The 24,156-nt window shown below is 48.3% G+C and overlaps 4 long non-coding RNA genes across 4 annotated transcripts; 3 read left to right on the top strand and 1 right to left on the bottom strand.

Moving 5' to 3' along the window:
• The first annotated feature begins 656 nt into the window (after nucleotides 1-656).
• LOC115495652 (uncharacterized) lies at nucleotides 657-12,710 on the top strand. Its single transcript, XR_012052879.1, has 2 exons — nucleotides 657-779; nucleotides 1,248-12,710. It is a non-coding gene; the product is annotated as an uncharacterized lncRNA (long non-coding RNA).
• On the bottom strand, nucleotides 11,395-13,874 carry LOC140681747 (uncharacterized). Its single transcript, XR_012052878.1, has 2 exons — nucleotides 13,426-13,874; nucleotides 11,395-13,013 (listed from the first exon to the last, which is right to left on the bottom strand). It is a non-coding gene; the product is annotated as an uncharacterized lncRNA (long non-coding RNA).
• Nucleotides 13,875-16,334: 2,460 nt separating this feature from the next.
• On the top strand, nucleotides 16,335-17,032 carry LOC140681745 (uncharacterized). The gene is made up of 2 exons (XR_012052876.1): nucleotides 16,335-16,486; nucleotides 16,899-17,032. It is a non-coding gene; the product is annotated as an uncharacterized lncRNA (long non-coding RNA).
• A 1,543-nt stretch (nucleotides 17,033-18,575) lies between these two features.
• LOC140681746 (uncharacterized) lies at nucleotides 18,576-22,944 on the top strand. The gene is made up of 2 exons (XR_012052877.1): nucleotides 18,576-19,552; nucleotides 22,797-22,944. It is a non-coding gene; the product is annotated as an uncharacterized lncRNA (long non-coding RNA).
• Nucleotides 22,945-24,156: the final 1,212 nt, after the last annotated feature.

Genomic DNA, 24,156 nt, shown 5'->3' with positions numbered 1-24,156 from the left:
TGCGGACACAGAGCGGTGCTGCAGCCGCCGCCCGCGGCCGCTGTCTCGGCAGTGGCGTGTCGCGGACTCGCGTGCCGCGCACACGGGCTGTGGGCTCAGCGGCTCCGCGGGCGGTCGGATTTGGAGCAGGCGCCGACCGGCATCGGCAGATTCGCCTCTCTCTGCCCGGCTCCTGCAGCGGCCGCCATCCTGGGCGCGGCCCCTGCCTCTGCCGCGCTGGGTGCCCGTCCCGTCCCCTCCCGTGCGTTCCCACCGCCTCCCTGCCGTACAGCTAGAAATAAACAACACCAACGTAGAAATATACATAGGTTAAAAAGAAAGGGCTTTTGGGGCGGGGCGGCGTTATTTGGTTCGAGGCAGGGTCTTTTAGTTTCTGTGCGGGATTTTTTGGGACATTTATTTCGGAGGATTTTTCCCAAGGGGATCGATCGCCGCCGCTCTTTTCCCCCTGCCTCCCCTCCGGGCGAGCGGCGGCCCCCGGCTGTGGCGGGCGGCGGTGCTGCCGCCTTGTGGCCACAGAGCGGTACTGCAGCCCCACAGCCAGCGCCCGGCCGAAACCACCGAGACGGGGCGGGAGGTGCCAGAGCGGCCCCAAAACCACCGAGACGGGGCGGAAGCGGCAAGAGCGGCTCCAAAACCACCGAGATGTGGCGGGAGGGGCCAGAGCGGCTCCAAAACCACCGAGATGTGGCGGAAGTGGCCAGAGCGGCTCCAATTACCACCGAGACGGGGCCCGGAGGGGCGCGGGGCGGCAGCGAGCGGCGAGCGGGGCGGTGTGTGTGAGTAGAGGGGAGCGGTGAAGGCGGCTCCGCGGCGGCGCCGGGGAAGGATGGCAGCGGCGAGGGCGGCCCGGCGGTCGCAGCGCTCCCGGGCCGGGGCGGAGCGGCGTCGGAACAGGGCTGCGCCCGCCCCTCCTGCCGCCCTCCTGGGAATGGGTTGAGGCATTATGGGTGTATTTAGGTCGGGATAACTATTTTGTTGGTTTGTAAACAAATGTCAGTTGTTCTGGCAGGAACAGGCTGAATGGGGCTGTAGCTCTGCCTACGAGGTCAAGCAGTGATAAGGCCTTGTCAGCACGGTAAAGAAGTGAGCCTCTGTGTAGCACTTCTCTGTAACAGATTAGCAGCTGCTGTAGCATCATTTCCTAGACATTGAGTGGTCTGGGGCTGGATTAGAAAAAAATTAGGTTTAGTGTGTTGTTTAACAGCTGCAGGTGGAGGAACCTGTGCCTTCTGCTCTCCCCACAGCTGTCTCGGCTGTCACACCTGTCCTGAGGAAAGCCCTGTGGAAGGAGCTCGGTGCCGCGATTCAGGACCCTGAGGCCACTGTGAAACTGCAAATTCTTTCCAAGCTGTTGCCACCTCCGGGAAGCAGAGGGCTGCACAACCTGATGGACTGCCTTCCTGCTGCTCCGGAGAGAGCAGGCAATGAAGAGAGGTGGGCAGCGTGTGTGTGTGTGTGCCTCCCCCAGGGCTCAGTTTGTCCTGGGAATCAGTGTGATAGGAATGGGAGCATTAACAGCGTCCTCTCCTCCGAGAATCTGTTGCTTTGCACTTTGGCAGCAAGACATCTTTAAGATATACAAAACCAAGTTAAAATGTTAATAAGAAAATCAACAACTATCTCTCTGCAGCTGGGCCGTGGCAGATGCCATATCCACGGTGCTTAAAAACTCAGAGGAGCTGCATTCCTGGAGGAGACATCTCTTCTCAGCCTGCGTAAAGGGGTTAGTTGCCATGTACAGCAGCAGTAAAGATGAAGGCAAGCAAGAAGTGGAGAGGTCCATGCTGCTGAGGCTAGAGGAATTATTGGTGAGACTGCTTATCTGCTTTGCCACAGAGGGACTGTATGCATATGTGTGATTGGGCAGTTGTAGATTTTGTAAATACAGATTGGACTCGATTTCCTGTTTTATGGATTCTGGTTTCCGTGGATTTTTCATAGCTTTTTCCGAGTCCTGAGAATCCTTTATGAGAATCCAGTTTTGTGTTCTTGATGATGACTTTCTGGTACGAATCGCCTTTGAATGTGTGAGTTTGAGGTATTTAGGAGTAAGAAGGTTACCAGTGGAATTAAAAAAAAAAAAAGTTAAAATTAATTAATTAAATTATTAGAAATTAATTAATTTAATTTTTAAATTTAAGTTATCACCTTCTTTTTTAAAAGAAGCTGATAGAGATACTTGTGCCAAGACCCATCTGCCATGCCATCTGAAGTCTGGGGCAAAAGTCTGGTTGATCAGGAATAGAAATCAGACTTTGATCTTGAAGAACACTACTTGGTCACTCCCTCTGTATACTGTTGCCTTGGTTTGAGTTCAGTGAACAGGGATCCCCGTGACACGCAACACTGAAGGTCCCTGGGCAGTGAATGCCTTTGCGCTCTCATGGCTTTTGCTGAGACTCCCTTGTAGGACCTGGCTGACTCTGCAGGCCCTGGGGCCACCTCACAGGGTCCATCCCATCCTGAGGGTGTTTCCAGCCTGGCGAGGTTGGCACCTGCATTCCCAGGACTGTTGGGATGTGCAGCTGTCAGTCTGCTCCAGGCTCTCGCTTTGACTTGTCAAGTTGCGAATCCTTTTGCACTTGAGGCGTTTGAAGAGTATTGAGCCGCTGGGTTTTTGGAACCTACAGCCCAGCTTGCTTTTTGATTCCATACAGCCCCTGCTCCCAGACCAACAAGTTTCTTTTGAGCCAGGAATTAGGATTGTTGTATCCAAGAGCTTTTTTCCCTGTTACCCTCAGATCATCCCACGTGAGCGTTTGGCTTGCGTGTTCTTAGTGTGTCCCTTGAACAAAAATTGCTGTAGAAGCTCCATGTGCCAAATGTAAACCAACACCTGTTTTTACTTGCTGCACACAGTGTGTGGTTGAAGAAGTGGACCCAGATGACTGGTGTGACCTTGTGAAGACAGGGCTCAAGTAAGTGCTTTCATTTGAATTTGGTTTGGTTTCACCAAGTTCATTTTCTTTGCCAAGTTCTCATTTCTTACCCAACTTGTAGCTTCAAGTGGGTTTTCTTGGGTTTGGTTACAGTCTGACTTCTCTGTGATCCTTCTCCCAAAGGTACCGTTACAGAGATGAAACATTTCTGAAGGTCCTGAACGTTGCCATCCAGTTACTATACATGAAAGAATCCTCACTAAGAGCGTAGTCAAGCTCTCCAAACTACACATGGTGGTCACACAGCACTCTCTATTTTTGGCAGCCATCCTGAGGTCAAGAGAAGATGATTGCATGAGCGTCCAGACAAAAGGTATTTTTTAATCATCTTCTTCCCATCCTAAACACAGCTAATCTTCTCTTTCTTGCATTATATTCTTTCCATCCAGTAACACATCCACCCATGTAAATACTTGCAGAGTTATTAGCAGTTCCAGAATACTGGCATTTAAATTGTACCTCTGCTTGGATCCAAATGTTACATTCATTTTATGCTGGTTGTAAAGACTTCTGTTTTTAAAACTACTGGAAAGGCGGGTTTGGGTTTTTGTTTGCTTATTTGTTGTTTTGGTATTTTTAACCCAGCTGAAGTCTTGGATTTATTCTTTTGGTTTCTGAGGTACTTAGTGTAAGATCACTGAAGTGCACATAGATCCTGTGATGTTTAAGCCACGGCTACACGTGACACAGGCTTCTGAAAATGGAAATGGCCTTGGCAGAGTAGCAGCTGTGAAGCGAAGCAGAATTAAAATGCATGAGAGCAGAAGAACCAAGTGAAATGGTTCTTCTGGGTGCTGTGTGCTCCTCTGGCCTCTGCCTGCTGTGAACACTTTGTGTTGCAGCTCAGTGTAGTCCAATTCAGTGTTTGTTTGGTTTGATTTTTGTGTGTAACAAAAACACTGCTCACTTACTCTAAAGAACTTCCCTTCTTTACTGGACACATCCTGGAGTGGGACCAGACTCCCCCTCACCCTGGAGGAATTCCCTGCTCCTCTGGAGAGGGGTGAAGCCAAAGCTTAGGAGCAAAGGCAAACCACCAAACCAGGGGCATTCTGTATATATCCAAATAAGGGGCTCTGTCTTCCTGCTTTTCCTGTAGTTCTCCTTCCTGGTTTCACCTGGCCTGGAAGGATGGGCATGGCCTGTATTTGTCATATGAAAATGGTGTTACTAAATCTGTCCAGAGGTTCTGATTACAGACACTCATTTTCTGCCAGAAAACATTTTCATTTCATTCCTTTCACCCAGGATGGCTCTCTGTGGTCTCAGACAGTGTTCCCTGGGAGGAAGGGCAGCCTTTGCCTCGCCTGCACAGCTCAGGTGGATGTGACAGAACTGGTGTGGCTGACAAGGCATGAGCAGCTGTCTGTGCACTGGAGTGCCTTGAAACCTTTCTCTGTGAGGTTTTGGACACGTTTCTCTTTGGGATTTCTTGTGACACAGCACCAGGTATCCCTTCCTTTGTATAAAGTCCCGTGGTAAAGGATTGAATGACGGACAAGTGGGGCCTGGGATAAAAATGGTTCTGTTAAAATTAGGCTAAGAATGCAATAGAGAAATGAGCTTCCTTTTAATGAAATAGTTAGGAATAAAAATGCTTTTCTATTTGAATTGCTGTCCCCTCTCATGGATAAAACCCCATAGTGAGCAATCACAGCAGAAGTGTGAAAGCCGGGATCTTTTGACTTCCACAGTGGACTTAATGCTCTTTTCCTCCTCTCTTTCAGGACAGGAGAAATCATTAAGCTCCTCCCATCTTTGCCAGAAGCTTCAGTGTTTAAGCAGCCAGAGCCAAGAGGCTTCAGCACCAGGGGGGTGCACTGGAGGGCTCCTGGTCCTGCCCACGCTGTGGGGTAAGTCAGAGGGATGCAGGGTTCCCCTTTTCCTCTCTGCTGGGATTAAGTGCCTCGGGAATGCCATTTCTGACAGCCCAGCCGTACCCCTGTGTGCTGGGAAAGGGCAGCAGGGAAGAGGCAAATGCCAGAGTTCCTTGGGGCTGACGGAGCTGTGGTGTTTGGCTGTGCCCAGGGGGGCAGGCTGGGCATTGTTCGGGCACCCAAGGACTGGTCTGGGGCTGGGAGCCCGGGGAGCCGAGCTCTCGGTGCATTCCCAGCTCTGCCAGCTGCTGCAGGGCTGGGTGCCAGCCTCTGCTGGGGCTGGGGCAGGAGCTGCAGGGGAGGGCTGGCAGGATTTGGGAGCAGAGGGAGGAAAATGAGGAAGGGTGCTGGGCGGCGCTCAGCCTGTGCTGGTGTCAGCGCAGCCGTGCAGGGCGCCGGGATCTGGGGTCAGCTCCGGCTCTCCTGGGGTTCAGGGTGCAAGGTCGGAGGGACTGGGTTTATCTGTGGCTTTCCAGGCCAGCAGGAACAAGGGGAATGTGGTGCCAGAGCTGTGTCCCATCGGGCTGCGCTTCCCTCTGAGCACAGAGTCTGGGCTGAGGGGAGATTGCTGCGAGTGCCCCGTGAGCAATCCAGGGAACTCGGAATTGCATCCGCTGCTGGGAACACTGCCTGAGCTCTGCTCAGGCTGTGTCTGCGAGGAGTGGGATTTGGGCTGCAGAGGTGCTGCTGGGCACAGAAAATGGAGTAAATCCTCTCCAGGGACGTGCAGTGAAGGACAGTGCAGCAGGGAAGGGGAGTATTTACAAACTATATCAGTATTTCTCCCAAAACTGGGAGAAATGGGGTGGAGCAGAGATGGGCTGGTTTGGTTTTGTCTGGGCCGGTTATTCCTCGTGCAATGTTTTAAATCTGTTGTATGATTTTCTCTCCAGTATCTTTCTAACAAAAGCTGACAGAAATTTAGGTTCAGGGTTAGAAGTTGGGTCCATTCACTGCAAAACCTTGCCCAGGCTGGAGGACTGGGGTGATGGCTGCTCTCAGCAAAGGTTACCTGTGAATACCGTGTCAGATTTCCTTCAGTGCTGGGCAGCAAAGGTGAGGGTTTGGATCAGGAATTCTGCAAACAAGGCCTGTGTGATGTTGGTTTATTGTGTTTTTCAGGGAGCCAGGGCTGGCACAAGGACTCGTGCAGGTGCTGCTCTGGCACTGGAGCTGTTGCCCTGTGGAGCCATTTTAAAGGTGTGATTATGGAACATTTTGGAGGCTGTTTCTGGAATTCCATTTGTAGCTGGATCTCGCTCCGAGTGCAGCAGTCCAGGTGAGGGTTCTGACCTCTCCAGACTTGTGCTCACCTTGGTACAGCCCGGGGCTGGAGCAGGTTTTCCAGGGAAGTGGAGATGGCTGAGGATGGGTGCTCTGGAAAGCAGGGACCTGCTGGGATTTGCATTTGCAAAGCTGCCGTGAAGTTTGTAAAACCAGCAGGAAATTCTAATTCCTGTGGTTTCTGGGGAGGAGGTGCAGGTCACCCTGAGAGCTAGACCAGAACTGGTTTGTGGTAAGGAGTCTGAGGTGTGTAAGTGCCACAGCTGGTATGAGCTGTGTGCTAAATGCAGTCCCAGCCCCAGAGGGAGGCTGATGGGCTCTGCTCATTGCTGTCCCCAGCTGTCCCCAGCCCGCTGCTCCCCCGTGGATCTGCTCTGGATTCGGGCTGTCGGTGCTGGAGCGCCCTGCTCCCTGCAGGGCCCTGCCCCTAACCCACGCAGAGAGAGAGAGCCCTGCTGGCCAGAGTGATCTTTTTTCATTTTTTCTCCCTGTGCTGTTAGCAAGGAAGGGATGGGACTGCTCTTGGGCCGGGAGCGCTCAGTGCTCAGGTGAGCACCCGCCTGGGAGCGTGAGGGTTTGCAGAGCGAGCAGCTGCTGCGGCTCAGGAGCAGCCACAAGTTCTTTGTTCCAAGGCAGGCCAGAACTTTCTAACCCCGGGGTTTATTTGGCTTTTGGAACCCAGCACCTCTGCTCAGTTCTGCCGCACTGAGGGTACTTTTGTTCAATGCCTTCTGTTGGAACTTGTCAGCTCTCAGTGTAGCGCACACAGCCCCAGCCCTGCCCTGCAAACCCTTCCCCATCGTGCCCACACAGTTTCCTCTCTCACTCACTCGGGGCAGGCTCCTACTGACAGCCACAGAAACAGAAGTTATTTTATGTTGTTTTATTCTTTTCCTGCGTAATGCCCGTGTCTTGTATTGGTACATCAATCCCAGCTTCTCCCGAGGCTGCAGATCAAATCTTTCAGTGTCTGTGGGAGTTTCTGGTTTTCCCATTCCCACGTCTCCCCCCTCTCTCTGTATGAAAAAAAAATTTTAATAATGGATTTGTTAAGCATTTGTTGCATAAATTAACATACAGAAGGTGTTATCATTAGTATTATTATAATAATATAATTAAAATGTATAATTTTGGCATAAGATTTTTAAATTATGGTGTTAAATTTTATTTATTGTTATCTTTTATTAGTTATTCTTATTTTTTATATTTCTTAAAGTTGTACATTTTTCTAAGTAGATTTTGTGTGATTAGATATATTTATACATTTTATTAAATTTTTATATTTATGTTTGTGTGTTAATAAAAGAAAATGTATTGTTGGTTTTTTTTAAAACTGCATATTTAATATTTTTATATTTTTTAAAATGTTATTTATTGTAAGGGATGTAGAATTAGATTGTTTATTTAGATAATATTTTAACTGATTTAATTGTTTTAGCGTTGTTGTTGAAGTAATAGGTGGTATAAAAAGTGATGCTACCATTTTTAAGTTTCAAGGCTTAAAATTACTTTTCTATTTTGGTTACTATTGATGGATAAATGACTTTTTTGTTTTAAATTGTTAACTATTTTTATATAAGGGCTTTTTAATTATATGGGTGATTTGTAATGTTTTTTATTGGTATATTAGGTAAGTAAGTCAAGAATGGATTTTTTGAGTAGTGCTAGATAAATACAAAGTATGTAAACTTGAAACTTCAGTTAAAGTTACTTAAACGTTTGTTTTAGATTGGTTAATTGGTAAAGTGATATAATTAAAAGTAAATAAAGTAAATAGAGTAGAGGTATAATATTTGATAGAATTTTATAATTGGTAAGTTATTAAATAAGATTTTTATAATATTGATTTTTACATTTATAAAGAAACTTAAAGTTTATATATTTTGGTGGGTGTAGTACAAGATGTTAGGTGTAAGTTGCAATTCTTGTGTAATTTACTTGTATTTACATATTTACTTGTATTTACATATTTAGTAACATAGTAACCTATGTTACTAAATATCTATATTTAGTAACATAGGTGAAATGATATAATTAGTAAGTATTAAAAGATTGTACATTATTTTAGAGTTTATAACAGTTGATAAATGTTAAATTAGTGGTAAGTTAAATATTTATGTGTGGATAATGATTTTTTAAGTTTATTTAAAAAATAAGTTTATTTGTTATATTGATAAAGTTAAATTGTTAAGTTAAAATTATTTTAATTTATTTTTGACGTAGAAAATATTTGGGTTTGTTGTTAATTATTTTATTTAGGTAGAGTTAGGGTTAGGTTATAGTTTAAATTTTAATTGGTGAATGTTACTTACTATATTTTTATCTAATGTTTTTAAAAGTAGTAGTTAAGAGTAAAAATGTTAGGATTAAAGATTAATTACATTATGTAATAATTGGATTTTTTTAGAAGTTTTTTAGAATTGAGATGCTTTGAATATAGTAACCTTTTTTTTTAAGGATTTGAAAGTGGTTATGGACAGGATTGTGAGTTTGGATTTGGATATTGAGAGTGTGAAGGTGCAGGAAATGTATGAGAGAGTCATTACTTAGTGTGAAACTTAGAAAAAGAAATTAATGTTGTAGTTGGATTTTATATTGAAGTGATTTTGTAATAATAACTGAGGAAACTGATAAGATTAACAGTTTGGAGGAGGTTTTTAATGAAATATCTTTTTTTTAATCTTGAAAAATATTTAAAATTATGAGATAACATTAGGTTAAATTATAGAGTTAGTGTAGAGATTAGTTAGAGAGTTAACTTGGTGTAAGAGCGGTATAAATTGAGAATAAAAAAGTAGGAATTAGAAATTTTATGTGTTTTTAGATCATTATATAAAGAGATAAAGTATATGAAAGTTGGTTGTAATTATAATCATATTTAATAAATATTGTTTATTATAAAAATGAATATATTTATATTATATAATTAGTATATTAGTAGTATGTGTTTGAAGAAGTTAGGATAACTTTTAAAAAATAGTTATATATTAAGGAAATAGAGTAAAATTTTTAAATAGTGTGATATGAATAGTAATTGCTATTTTTTGGTGTTACTTATAAAAGATAAAAAGAGTAGAGATTGTAATGAAGAGCAGAATTTTTGATGAAAGTGATCATATAATACACTGTATTTTTTTTACTTCTGAATAGGTGTTTGTTAGTGTTTTCTTTTAGTTGTTTTCATTGGAGTTGTTTTAATTTTTAAGAAAATTAACCATATACTGTATAGTTTAGAGAAATGATCTTTGATAAAATTTAGGATAAGTTATATTAAATAAGATTTAAATTTAGACTGAAGGAATTTTGATAGTAAGGAATAATAAACTTAATTTTAATAGATAAAAAGAAACTTAATGTATTTATTTAAATGTATTGACATTTAATTTTATTTGATTTTATTAACACTTAACATATTGAATGTTACTATTTATAAATATTGAAGGTTTTTTAAGTCTTTTGGTCTTAAAGAAATTTTAGTTGGTTGAGTTATGATTATTACTTATATCTTTACAGGGTGGTTTTATTTATTGGGAGATATGTTTCTTAGGAAAATATTTTTATTTATGTTACATTTCAAATGGTACTAATTTGTATAGTGGGGTTTTTTTTAATGCAGGATATTGATTAGATTGTTTTATATTTTTTGTGGGCTTTGAAAAAAATATTTATATGGTTAGGCTTTTCTATTTTTGAAGTAGGTTTTGATGGTTTTTGTTGTTTTTCTGAGAGTTTTTGATTTAGAATTTGAAGAGTATTTGGCGTTTGGAGGAAATAAAGGTGAGGGTTTTTGGATACAGCTGAGTTGTATGGTATGTTATTTTGATTTTTTGTTTGGTTGTGGGGAAGGTCTCCTTTGGTTAGATGTGGGAGCGTGAGACTGGCACTAGGACTTTTTGTCTAATGCTTGATGAGTCTGTTTTATGGGGAGGAGGTGTTATTTTAAGTTTTGTAAAATACACTGAGAATTAGTTAAACTCATGGAAGAAACATTATGGTAATTAAAGGGTGCTATGTTTAAAGAGCTATAAATCTGTTTTAATAACTGCTTGACATAAGGTGAGCTCAATCTACTTTTTCTGCCCCAGCAAGCATCAGGCACGTCCGCATCAATGGCACGACCCCTGCCCACTGCTCCTGTTTCACCCGACCAAAATCAAGAGAAAAGTTGGTTGGGCTTTAAGAACTTGAAATAACTTTGAAGCAAAATAAATCACATTTTTCCCCTGTGTTTTTTTCCTCTCAGGTGCTGCACTCACCTCTGCAGACAAGCGCTGAGCTCTCACTGCAGGAACCTGTCAGGCCTCGGTGGCTGTGAGTTCACGTTCTTCTCACTGGGGAATTGAAATAATTGCTGGTTAATTGCAGAAATGTTTTCTGGAGCCTTTCCCCTTTTGTGCCCCTGTGCTGTGTGGGACAAGGGCAGAGGAGCCTCGGGCTGGAAAGGGGCGGGAGAAGGCAAAGGGACCCCCTGGTGTCCCCAGGGCTCTGTGGGGAACAGAACGGACACTGTGCGGGCACGGGGAGGTGAGGAGTGACAGTCTGGGGCCAAATCCCAGCTCACCCGCAGGGAAATAAGTGAGGGACATTTTGGAGGGGAAAGCTGAGGCCATGAGTTCACCCAGCCTGGCCAAGTTGTGTTCACACAAAGTGGCACCGGAGACGAAGGTCAATCCAGAGCCCACCCTGCTCAACCTCTAAGTCCCAGAATAAATTCTTCAAGCTGCCCGTTGAGGGACTAAAAACACATGAAAGAGAACCAAGAGCATTCCGAGAGCAAACCAGAAGGTTCCTGGGAATCCCACTGCACTGTTGTCACAGCCTTTTTGACAGAGCTCTTAAGTTTTTTATCTCAATGCTGATTTTCTCTGCCTGGATCGTTCACTCCGGGGGCTGTGGGGACTTTTTGGGTTTGAACTCCCTCCCTGTGGCCCTGACACTGCTCAGGAGCTGGAGGAAAAGCAGAGTCAGCTCTCCTGGCAGGGGCAAGGAGTTTTCCCCCAGAGCAGATGCAGCAGCTGCCCTCCAGCCCGGCCAGGAGGGATCTGCTTTGGCTCCTGGCTGCTGCAGGGGCAGAACGTGTTCAGCTGCTCCAGGTGACATTCCAGCTGCCTCATCTCCCATCCCTGCTCCCGCCCCTCCTGCTCTCAGCTCCCGCCCAGCCAGCTGTGCCGAGGGGAATTTGTCCCACCAGCAGCAGGGGAAGGACAAGGGCTCCCACCCTGGCACTTGGATTGTCCCTCTGGGGGATGCTGGCTGCTGGGATTTAGATCATTCTATACATTTGGCTGCTGAAACTTCCTCACCCAGGGGATTTAGCACAAAGATTGTTCTCTGCGTGGTGCCTGGATTTGGGGTTCAGTATCAGCTTTGCTAGTTCAGATTAATTATACCCACAGCCCCAGGTTCCCTGCTGAATTCCTGCTGGAATAACCTGACGGTGCCTCGTGGAGAGTGGAAATTCCCATGCAGAGCTGCCACTTTAGCACCAGCTGTGTCAGGAACCAGCAGAGGTTCCAGGGAAGCTCAGTGGGATCAGGACAAGGACAGGTCTCTATTCTATAGAACTTGCTATTTAAAACCCTCATCCCCCAGCCCAGGGCTGTGTCTGGAGTCACTTGACAGAGTTCCCTGGAACTCAGCTGATTTCAGCCCCCGGAGCTCAGGCTCCAGGTGATGTTTTAAAGCAGGACAAGGCGGTGGCTGGATGCGCTCCCGGCCTGTGCTGAGGCAGAACATCTCTCCTGCAGAAGCTCCGCTCCTTTCAGAGCCTCAGCAGTGGCCTCTGCATGTCCTTTTCCCTCAGGAAAGGGATGCACATCCCTGCCTGCAGCACACCTCCAGTGGGACCCACCTGTGAGAGTTTTCCATCACTTCTGCACCTCCAGCTGGCTCCCTGGAAATCTCCAGACATCATCGCACTCGAACCTCTGATTTTAAGGCATCTCCGAGGCTGTGGCTTGGCATTTAGTATCTGTGAGGGAAGATTGCCTTGGCTCAAATGAAATGTAAACTTTAAGGCATTTAGAGATTTTGAGGAGCTAAGAGAAATAAGTCTTACTAGAATTAATTAAAATTAGAATACTAAATGAGTAGGCCTTGATGAAGTTAGGAGTTAGTAGTTAACTAATAATTAATTGCTTGTCAGCACAATGTTTAGTTAGCTGGGTTTATAATGAAGAATATAGAAACTGATAAATAGCTTTTAGGAACATAAGACAATTGTGGGCCTCCTCTGTTCTGAAACCAATTGAAGACAAGGAATGGGAGTTCTACCAAGAGTTCATTTGTCATACTTGCATTGAAAAGGTAGAAAGGTCAGAAGGAGGAAGACGTCATTTACTTCCTCATTTTGGGACCCCTCCCCATGAAAGGGACCACCGACCCATTTCAAGGGACAAACTACGCATGCTTAATAGCTTTTGGAGTGATTAGCATACGAAGCGGGGAATGGGATGTACCAAAATTATGAATATGTATTTGTATTTTGTGTATTCAATACTTGTATGGATAAAAAGACTCTGTAATCACCTGGAAGGGGCGGTGTGTATTTGGGAGCGATCCCGCACGCTGCCCGGCGTCGAATAAACACACACTTGCTAACTTTAAACTGTTAGAGAGTTTTTGTTTGTCACAGTTGGATTTCGATACTAGATCAATATCCATATTTTTTTAATAAATCACAAACGCTGCTGGTGGATGATGGCCTGAGGCTGGAAAAGAGGGAGGAGATTTGGGGTGGCTGGGACATACCTGGCAGCTGTGTGGGAGCTCGGGGAGGTCAGAAACGGGGATTGCTGTCAGAGCCCCTCTGCAAACGGCCGTGCCTCCGTTCCCAGGTGATGCCAGCCGTTCCCTGGGGTTGCTCTGGGCTGTCGGTGCCGTCTGTCCGGGCTGAAGCATCCCTGCGCGCCTGTGGGGAGCAGCCCCCGGCCGAGGAGCCACGGGCAGCCCTTGAGCCGCGTCCGTGCCAGCGCTGTCCGGTGCCCCGGTGCCCGTGCCGGGCCGTGCGTTGGTCACGCTGCGAGCCACGGGCCGGGCACGGCAGCTCCTGCCCTGCCGAGCCAAGGACCGGAGGTGCTCTCTGCCCTCCCGGGGCTCCGGGCTCCTGCAGCCCCGCACCGGGCGCAGGCGGAGCGGGAGCGGCGGCCCCGGCGGAGCGGCGGTGCCGGTCCCGATCGCCGCCCCGATCCCGCCCCGATCCTCCGGCCCCGGCACCCCCACCCTGCCCGCCGAGGAAGGAGCGGCGCTGCCCGGCTCCCACAGCAGCCACCGGCGGGACCGGGGCCCAAATCCCCGGGCCCGGATCCCAGTCCCGGTCCCACCTGAGCCCGTCGGGCGCCGCGCAGCGCCGGGAGCAGCCCCGATCCGATCTCCGCACGGCGCTCCGAGCGCCGGTCCCGCCGCAGCCCGGCCGAGCATCGCCCGCAGAATGTGAGGCGGGCGCGGATCCGCCGCCATTTATGGGCGGGGGGCGGGGGGCGGGGCCGGGGGCGGGGCCAGCACAGGTGCGCGCACAGGTGCGCGGGGCCCCAGCGCGCCTGCGCGGGGCGGGGCCGGGGGGATTTAAGCGGCGGGGAGGGCCGGGCAGAGCCATTTGACGCTGGGCGCTCGGGGCGGGAGGTTGCGGCCGGGCGGGCCCCTTTATCTCTTTTTCTCTATATTTCTTTGCTTCTGTGTTTCTGTTCTTTTGCGTTTCTTTTTCTCTATACCTCTCCTGTGTACCCTCCCTTCCTCCCCTCCCCCACCCCCTACACCCTCCCCCCCCCAAACCCCCCCCCTCCCTCTCCCCCCTAGCCCTCCCCTCCCTCCCCCCCGGGCGGCCCCCCCTACACCCCTTTCCCTTTCCTCCCTTTCTATTCCCCTACTGACCCCTACCCTGTTCCTCTATCCTGTCCCTCTTCCTTCCCTCCCCAGCCGGGTTCCCCCGCGCCCCCTTTCCCTGCTCCCCTCCCCGCTCCACACGTTCCGCCTCCTTCCCCAAACCTGCCTTCAATCCTTCCTTTCCTTCCTCCACCCTGCCTTCCCCCCAGCCCCCTCCCCGACTGCCCCGCGCACCCCGACCTCTGTCCCCCTGCCCCCTGTCCTTGTCCCCTTCCTCTCGGCTGCCGCTGTGCTGCCCTGTTCTCGTTGCCCATTCCCCTTTTCCTTCTTTCCTCGCAGCCGCGGGGCTCGGGGTGCCGGATAATAAAGCCCAGAGGGCCGGAGCCCGGCGCCCCCCGCCCTCGCTGGGGTCCCCACACGGGGCAGGAGCCGCTCTGCGGGTCCCCCCATTACAGTGCAACACACGGGCCGACACTGCCGGGGCTCCGGCTTTCCCGACATCACACTGGGGGTCGGGCCGGGGGCAGGGAGGGTCCTGGGGGGTGGGGGGGTGAGGAAGGGCCCCCTCATTAGGAGGGGGCTCTGGGGGGAGGGGGGGGGTGGGGGTTAGGGGGAGGGATGGGGGGGCGGGGCCGGGGGGGTGGGAGGGGAGGGGCAGGGGGTGGGAGGGGTGGGGTAGGGGGGGTGGGGGGGGTGCGGGGGGAGGGGGTGGGGGGGGGTGGGGTGGGGGAGGGAGGGGGTGGGGGGGGGGGGAGGGAGGGGGGGGGGGGGGGGTGGGGGGGGGGAGGGGGGGGTGGGAGGGGAGGGAGGGGGGGGTGGGGGGGTGGGGGGGGGGAGGGAGGGGGGGTGGGGGGGGGGTGGGGGGGGGGTGGGGGGGGGTGGGGGGGGGGGGGGTGGGGGGGGTGGGAGGGGGGGGTGGGGGGGGTGGGCCCTGGAGGACGGCTGCTGGTGTGTTTTTTTCATTTTTTTTTTTTTATATGTCTGTTCATGCCGCTGAGTGACGTGACCCCCTCTGCTTCCCCCCCACCCCTCCCTCCCACCCCCCCCCACCCCTCCCTCCCACCCCCCCCCACCCCCCCCCCACCCCCCCTCCCTCCCCCCCCACCCCCCCTCCCTCCCCCCACCCCCCCCCACCCCACCCACCCCCCCCACCCCCCCCTCCCTCCCCTCCCACCCCCCCCCCCTCCCCCCCCACCCCCCCCCACCCCCTCCCTCCCCCACCCCACCCCCCCCCACCCCCTCCCCCCCACCCCCCCCACCCCTCCCTCCCACCCCCCCCCCCCCCCCCACCCCACCCCCCCCTCCCCCCCACCCCCCCCACCCCTCCCTCCCACCCCCCCCACCCCCCCACCCCACCCCTCCCCCCGCACCCCCCCCACCCCCCCTACCCCACCCCTCCCACCCCCTGCCCCTCCCCTCCCACCCCCCCGGCCCCGCCCCCCCATCCCTCCCCCTAACCCCCACCCCCCCCCTCCCCCCAGAGCCCCCTCCTAATGAGGGGGCCCTTCCTCACCCCCCCACCCCCCAGGACCCTCCCTGCCCCCGGCCCGACCCCCAGTGTGATGTCGGGAAAGCCGGAGCCCCGGCAGTGTCGGCCCGTGTGTTGCACTGTAATGGGGGGACCCGCAGAGCGGCTCCTGCCCCGTGTGGGGACCCCAGCGAGGGCGGGGGGCGCCGGGCTCCGGCCCTCTGGGCTTTATTATCCGGCACCCCGAGCCCCGCGGCTGCGAGGAAAGAAGGAAAAGGGGAATGGGCAACGAGAACAGGGCAGCACAGCGGCAGCCGAGAGGAAGGGGACAAGGACAGGGGGCAGGGGGACAGAGGTCGGGGTGCGCGGGGCAGTCGGGGAGGGGGCTGGGGGGAAGGCAGGGTGGAGGAAGGAAAGGAAGGATTGAAGGCAGGTTTGGGGAAGGAGGCGGAACGTGTGGAGCGGGGAGGGGAGCAGGGAAAGGGGGCGCGGGGGAACCCGGCTGGGGAGGGAAGGAAGAGGGACAGGATAGAGGAACAGGGTAGGGGTCAGTAGGGGAATAGAAAGGGAGGAAAGGGAAAGGGGTGTAGGGGGGGCCGCCCGGGGGGGAGGGAGGGGAGGGCTAGGGGGGAGAGGGAGGGGGGGGGTTTGGGGGGGGGAGGGTGTAGGGGGTGGGGGAGGGGAGGAAGGGAGGGTACACAGGAGAGGTATAGAGAAAAAGAAACGCAAAAGAACAGAAACACAGAAGCAAAGAAATAGAGAGAAAAAGAGATAAAGGGGCCCGCCCGGCCGCAACCTCCCGCCCCGAGCGCCCAGCGTCAAATGGCTCTGCCCGGCCCTCCCCGCCGCTTAAATCCCCCCGGCCCCGCCCCGCGCAGGCGCGCTGGGGCCCCGCGCACCTGTGCGCGCACCTGTGCTGGCCCCGCCCCCGGCCCCGCCCCCCGCCCCCCGCCCATAAATGGCGGCGGATCCGCGCCCGCCTCACATTCTGCGGGGGATACTCGGCCGGGCTGCGGCGGGACCGGCGCTCGGAGCGCCGTGCGGAGATCGGATCGGGGCTGCTCCCGGCGCTGCGCGGCGCCCGACGGGCTCAGGTGGGACCGGGACTGGGATCCGGGCCCGGGGATTTGGGCCCCGGTCCCGCCGGTGGCTGCTGTGGGAGCCGGGCAGCGCCGCTCCTTCCTCGGCGGGCAGGGTGGGGGTGCCGGGGCCGGAGGATCGGGGCGGGATCGGGGCGGCGATCGGGACCGGCACCGCCGCTCCGCCGGGGCCGCCGCTCCCGCTCCGCCTGCGCCCGGTGCGGGGCTGCAGGAGCCCGGAGACCCCGGAGGGCAGAGAGCACCTCCGGTCCTTGGCTCGGCAGGGCAGGAGCTGCCGTGCCCGGCCCGTGGCTCGCAGCGTGACCAACGCACGGCCCGGCACGGGCACCGGGGCACCGGACAGCGCTGGCACGGACGCGGCTGAAGGGCTGCCCGTGGCTCCTCGGCCGGGGGCTGCTCCCCACAGGCGCGCAGGGATGCTTCAGCCCGGACAGACGGCACCGACAGCCCAGAGGGACCCCAGGGAACGGCTGGCATCACCTGGGAACGGAGGCACGGCCGTTTGCAGAGGGGCTCTGACAGCAATCCCCGTTTCTGACCTCCCTGAGCTCCCACACAGCTGCCAGGTATGTCCCAGCCACCCCAAATCTCCTCCCTCTTTTCCAGCCTGAGGCCATCATCCACCAGCAGCGTTTGTGATTTATTAAAAAAATATGGATATTGATCTAGTATCGAAATCCAACTGTGACGGACAAAAACTCTCTAACAGTTTAAAGTTAGCAAGTGTGTGTTTATTCGACGCCGGGCAGCGTGCGGGATCGCTCCCAAATACACACCGCCCCTTCCAGGTGATTACAGAGTCTTTTTATCCATACAAGTATTGAATACACGAAATACAAATACATATTCATAATTTTGGTACATCCCATTCCCCGCTTCGTATGCTAATCACTCCAAAAGCTATTAAGCATGCGTAGTTTGTCCTTTGAAATGGGTCGGTGGTCCCTTTCATGGGGAGGGGTCCCAAAATGAGGAAGTAAATGACGTCTTCCTCCTTCTGACCTTTCTACCTTTTCAATGCAAGTATGACAAATGAACTCTTGGTAGAACTCCCATTCCTTGTCTTCAATTGGTTTCAGAACAGAGGAGGCCCACAATTGTCTTATGTTCCTAAAAGCTATTTATCACTTTCTATATTCTTCATTATAAACCCAGCTAACTAAACATTGTGCTGACAAGCAATTAATTATTAGTTAACTACTAACTCCTAACTTCATCAAGGCCTACTCATTTATTATTCTTATTTTAATTAATTCTAGTAAGACGTATTTCTCTTAGCTCCTCAAAATCTCTAAATGCCTTAAAGTTTACATTTCATTTGAGCCAAGGCAATCTTCCCTCACAGATACTAAATGCCAAGCCACAGCCTCGGAGATGCCTTAAAATCAGAGGTTCGAGTGCGATGATGTCTGGAGATTTCCAGGGAGCCAGCTGGAGGTGCAGAAGTGATGGAAAACTCTCACAGGTGGGTCCCACTGGAGGTGTGCTGCAGGCAGGGATGTGCATCCCTTTCCTGAGGGAAAAGGACATGCAGAGGCCACTGCTGAGGCTCTGAAAGGAGCGGAGCTTCTGCAGGACAGATGTTCTGCCTCAGCACAGGCCGGGAGCGCATCCAGCCACCCCCTTGTCCTGCTTTAAAACATCAGCTGGAGCCTGAGCTCCGGGGGGTGAAATCAGCTGAGTTCCAGGGAACTCTGTCAAGTGACCCCAGACACAGCCCTGGGCTGGGGGATGAGGGTTTTAAATAGCAAGTTCTATAGAATAGAGACCTGTCCTTGTCCTGATCCCACTGAGCTTCCCTGGAACCTCTGCTGGTTCCTGACACAGCTGATGCTAAAGTGGCAGCTCTGCATGGGAATTTCCACTCTCCACGAGGCACCGTCAGGTTATTCCAGCAGGAATTCATCAGGGAACCTGGGGCTGTGGGCATAATTCATCTGAACTAGCAAAGCTGATACTGAACCCCAAATCCAGGCACCACGCAGAGAACAATCTTTGTGCTAAATCCCCTGGGTGAGGAAGTTTCAGCAGCCAAATGTATAGAATGATCTAAATCCCAGCAGCCAGCATCCCCCTGAGGGACAATCCAAGTGCCAGGGTGGGAGCCCTTGTCCTTCCCCTGCTGCTGGTGGGACAAATTCCCCTCGGCACAGCTGGCTGGGCGGGAGCTGAGAGCAGGAGGGGCGGGAGCAGGGATGGGAGATGAGGCAGCTGGAATGTCACCTGGAGCAGCTGAACACGTTCTGTCCCTGCAGCAGCCAGGAGCCAAAGCAGATCCCTCCTGGCCGGGCTGGAGGGCAGCTGCTGCATCTGCTCTGGGGGAAAACTCCTTGCCCCTGCCAGGAGAGCTGACTCTGCTTTTCCTCCAGCTCCTGAGCAGTGTCAGGGCCACAGGGAGGGAGTTCAAACCCAAAAAATCCCCACAGCCCCCGGAGTGAATGATCCAGGCAGAGAAAATCAGCATTAAAATAAAAAACTTAAGAGCTCTGTCAAAAAGGCTGTGACAACAGTGCAGTGGGATTCCCAAGAACCTTCTGGTTTGCTCTCGGAATGCTCTTGGTTCTCTTTCATGTATTTTTAGTCTCTCAACGGGCAGCTTGAAGAATTTATTCTGGGACTTAGAGGTTGAGCAGGGTGGGCTCTGGATTGACTTTCGTCTCTGGTGCCACTTTGTGCGAACACAACTTGGCCAGGCTGGGTGAACTCATGGCCTCAGCTTTCCCCTCCAAAATGTCCCTCACTTATTTCCCTGCGGGTGAGCTGGGATTTGGCCCCAGACTGTCACTCCTCACCTCCCCGTGCCCGCACAGTGTCCGTTCTGTTCCCCACAGAGCCCTGGGGACACCAGGGGGTCCCTTTGCCTTCTCCTGCCCCTTTCCAGCCCGAGGCTCCTCTGCCCTTGTCCCACACAGCACAGGGGCACAAAAGGGGAAAGGCTCCAGAAAACATTTCTGCAATTAACCAGCAATTATTTCAATTCCCCAGTGAGAAGAACGTGAACTCACAGCCACCGAGGCCTGACAGGTTCCTGCAGTGAGAGCTCAGCGCTTGTCTGCAGAGGTGAGTGCAGCATCTGAAAGGAAAAAAACACAGGGGAAAAATGTGATTTATTTTGCTTCAAAGTTATTTCAAGTTCTTAAAGCCCAACCAACTTTTGCTCTTGATTTTGGTCGGGTGAAACAGGAGCAGTGGGCAGAGGTCGTGCCATTGATGCGGACGTGCCTGATGCTTGCTGGGGCAGAAAAAGTAGATTGAGCTCACCTTATGTCAAGCAGTTATTAAAACAGATTTATAGCTCTTTAAACATAGCACCCTTTAATTGCCATAATGTTTCTTCCATGAGTTTAACTAATTCTCAGTGTATTTTATAAAACTTAAAATAACACCTCCTCCCCATAAAACAGACTCATCAAGCGTTAGACAAAAAGTCCTAGTTCCAGTCTCACGCTCCCACATCTAACCAAAGGAGACCTTCCCCACAACCAAACAAAAAATCAAAATAACATACCATACAACTCAGCTGTATCCAAAAAACCCTCACCTTTATTTCCTCCAAACGCCAAATACTCTTCAAATTCTAAATCAAAAACTCTCAGAAAAACAACAAAAACCATCAAAACCTACTTCAAAAATAGAAAAGCCTAACCATATAAATATTTTTTCAAAGCCCACAAAAAATATAAAACAATCTAATCAATATCCTGCATTTAAAAAAAACCCACTGTACAAATTAGCACCATTTGAAATGTAACATAAATAAAAGATCTTTTACTAAGAAACATATCTCCCAATAAATAAAACCACCCTGTAAAGATATAAGTAATAATTATAACTCAACCAACTAAAATTTCTTTAAAACCAAAAGACTTAAAAGACCTTCAATATTTATAAATAATAACATTCAATATGTTAAGTGTTAATAAAATCAAACAAAATTAAATGTCAGTACATTTAAATAAGTACATTAAGTTTCTTTTTATCTATTAAAATTAAGTTTTTTATTCCTTACTATCAAAATTCCTTCAGTCTAAATTTAAATCTTATTTAATATAACTTATCCTAAATTTTATCAAAGATCATTTCTCTAAACTATACAGTATATGGTTAATTTTCTGAAAAATTAAAACAACTCCAATGAAAACAACTAAAAGAAAACACTAACAAACACCTATTCAGAAGTAAAAAAAATACAGTGTATTATATGATCACTTTCATCAAAAATTCTGCTCTTCATTACAATCTCTACTCTTTTTATCTTTTATAAGTAACACCAAAAAATAGCAATTACTATTCATATCACACTATTTAAAAATTTTACTCTATTTCCTTAATATATAACTATTTTTTAAAAGTTATCCTAACTTCTTCAAACACATACTACTAATATACTAATTATATAATATAAATATATTCATTTTTATAATAAACAATATTTATTAAATATGATTATAATTACAACCAACTTTCATATACTTTATCTCTTTATATAATGATCTAAAAACACATAAAATTTCTAATTCCTACTTTTTTATTCTCAATTTATACCGCTCTTACACCAAGTTAACTCTCTAACTAATCTCTACACTAACTCTATAATTTAACCTAATGTTATCTCATAATTTTAAATATTTTTCAAGATTAAAAAAAAGATATTTCATTAAAAACCTCCTCCAAACTGTTAATCTTATCAGTTTCCTCAGTTATTATTACAAAATCACTTCAATATAAAATCCAACTACAACATTAATTTCTTTTTCTAAGTTTCACACTAAGTAATGACTCTCTCATACATTTCCTGCACCTTCACACTCTCAATATCCAAATCCAAACTCACAATCCTGTCCATAACCACTTTCAAATCCTTAAAATAAAAGGTTACTATATTCAAAGCATCTCAATTCTAAAAAACTTCTAAAAAAATCCAATTATTACATAATGTAATTAATCTTTAATCCTAACATTTTTACTCTTAACTACTACTTTTAAAAACATTAGATAAAAATATAGTAAGTAACATTCACCAATTAAAATTTAAACTATAACCTAACCCTAACTCTACCTAAATAAAATAATTAACAACAAACCCAAATATTTTCTACGTCAAAAATAAATTAAAATAATTTTAACTTAACAATTTAACTTTATCAATATAACAAATAAACTTATTTTTTAAATAAACTTAAAAAATCATTATCCACACATAAATATTTAACTTACCACTAATTTAACATTTATCAACTGTTATAAACTCTAAAATAATGTACAATCTTTTAATACTTACTAATTATATCATTTCACCTATGTTACTAAATATAGATATTTAGTAACATAGGTTACTATGTTACTAAATATGTAAATACAAGTAAATATGTAAATACAAGTAAATTACACAAGAATTGCAACTTACACCTAACATCTTGTACTACACCCACCAAAATATATAAACTTTAAGTTTCTTTATAAATGTAAAAATCAATATTATAAAAATCTTATTTAATAACTTACCAATTATAAAATTCTATCAAATATTATACCTCTACTCTATTTACTTTATTTACTTTTAATTATATCACTTTACCAATTAACCAATCTAAAACAAACGTTTAAGTAACTTTAACTGAAGTTTCAAGTTTACATACTTTGTATTTATCTAGCACTACTCAAAAAATCCATTCTTGACTTACTTACCTAATGTACCAATAAAAAACATTACAAATCACCCATATAATTAAAAAGCCCTTATATAAAAATAGTTAACAATTTAAAACAAAAAAGTCATTTATCCATCAATAGTAACCAAAATAGAAAAGTAATTTTAAGCCTTGAAACTTAAAAATGGTAGCATCACTTTTTATACCACCTATTACTTCAACAACAACGCTAAAACAATTAAATCAGTTAAAATATTATCTAAATAAACAATCTAATTCTACATCCCCTTACAATAAATAACATTTTAAAAAATATAAAAATATTAAATATGCAGTTTAAAAAAAAACCAACAATAAATTTTCTTTTATTAACACACAAATATAAATATAAAAATTTAATAAAATGTATAAACATATCTATTCACACAAAATCTACTTATAAAAATGTACAACTTTAAGAAATATCAAAAATAAGAATAACTAATAAAAGATAACAATAAATAAAATTTAACACCATAATTTAAAAATCTTATGCCAAAATTATACATTTTAATTATATTATTATAATAATACTAATGATAACACCTTCTGTATGTTAATTTATGCAACAAATGCTTAACAAATCCATTATTAAAATTTTTTTTTTCATACAGAGAGAGAGGGGAGACGTGGGAATGGGAAAACCAGAAACTCCCACAGACACTGAAAGATTTGATCTGCAGCCTCGGGAGAAGCTGGGATTGATGTACCAATACAAGACACGGGCATTACGCAGGAAAAGAATAAAACAACATAAAATAACTTCTGTTTCTGTGGCTGTCAGTAGGAGCCTGCCCCGAGTGAGTGAGAGAGGAAACTGTGTGGGCACGATGGGGAAGGGTTTGCAGGGCAGGGCTGGGGCTGTGTGCGCTACACTGAGAGCTGACAAGTTCCAACAGAAGGCATTGAACAAAAGTACCCTCAGTGCGGCAGAACTGAGCAGAGGTGCTGGGTTCCAAAAGCCAAATAAACCCCGGGGTTAGAAAGTTCTGGCCTGCCTTGGAACAAAGAACTTGTGGCTGCTCCTGAGCCGCAGCAGCTGCTCGCTCTGCAAACCCTCACGCTCCCAGGCGGGTGCTCACCTGAGCACTGAGCGCTCCCGGCCCAAGAGCAGTCCCATCCCTTCCTTGCTAACAGCACAGGGAGAAAAAATGAAAAAAGATCACTCTGGCCAGCAGGGCTCTCTCTCTCTGCGTGGGTTAGGGGCAGGGCCCTGCAGGGAGCAGGGCGCTCCAGCACCGACAGCCCGAATCCAGAGCAGATCCACGGGGGAGCAGCGGGCTGGGGACAGCTGGGGACAGCAATGAGCAGAGCCCATCAGCCTCCCTCTGGGGCTGGGACTGCATTTAGCACACAGCTCATACCAGCTGTGGCACTTACACACCTCAGACTCCTTACCACAAACCAGTTCTGGTCTAGCTCTCAGGGTGACCTGCACCTCCTCCCCAAAACCCACAGGAATTAGAATTTCCTGCTGGTTTTACAAACTTCACGGCAGCTTTGCAAATGCAAATCCCAGCAGGTCCCTGCTTTCCAGAGCACCCATCCTCAGCCATCTCCACTTCCCTGGAAAACCTGCTCCAGCCCCGGGCTGTACCAAGGTGAGCACAAGTCTGGAGAGGTCAGAACCCTCACCTGGACTGCTGCACTCGGAGTGAGGTCCAGCTACAAATGGAATTCCAGAAACAGCCTCCAAAATGTTCCATAATCACACCTTTAAAATGGCTCCACAGGGCAACAGCTCCGGTGCCAGAGCAGCACCTGCACGAGTCCTTGTGCCAGCCCTGGCTCCCTGAAAAACACAATAAACCAACATCACACAGGCCTTGTTTGCAGAATTCCTGATCCAAACCCTCACCTTTCCTGCCCAGCACTGAAGGAAATCTGACACGGTATTCACAGGTAACCTTTGCTGAGAGCAGCCATCACCCCAGTCCTCCAGCCTGGGCAAGGTTTTGCAGTGAATGGACCCAA

Source organism: Taeniopygia guttata, chromosome Z (genome assembly GCF_048771995.1).
Source record: "Taeniopygia guttata chromosome Z, bTaeGut7.mat, whole genome shotgun sequence".
In the NCBI taxonomy this organism is placed as follows: domain Eukaryota; kingdom Metazoa; phylum Chordata; class Aves; order Passeriformes; family Estrildidae; genus Taeniopygia; species Taeniopygia guttata.
Note: the sequence above shows the minus strand (reverse complement) of the source record. Positions and strands in the feature narration are given on the sequence as shown.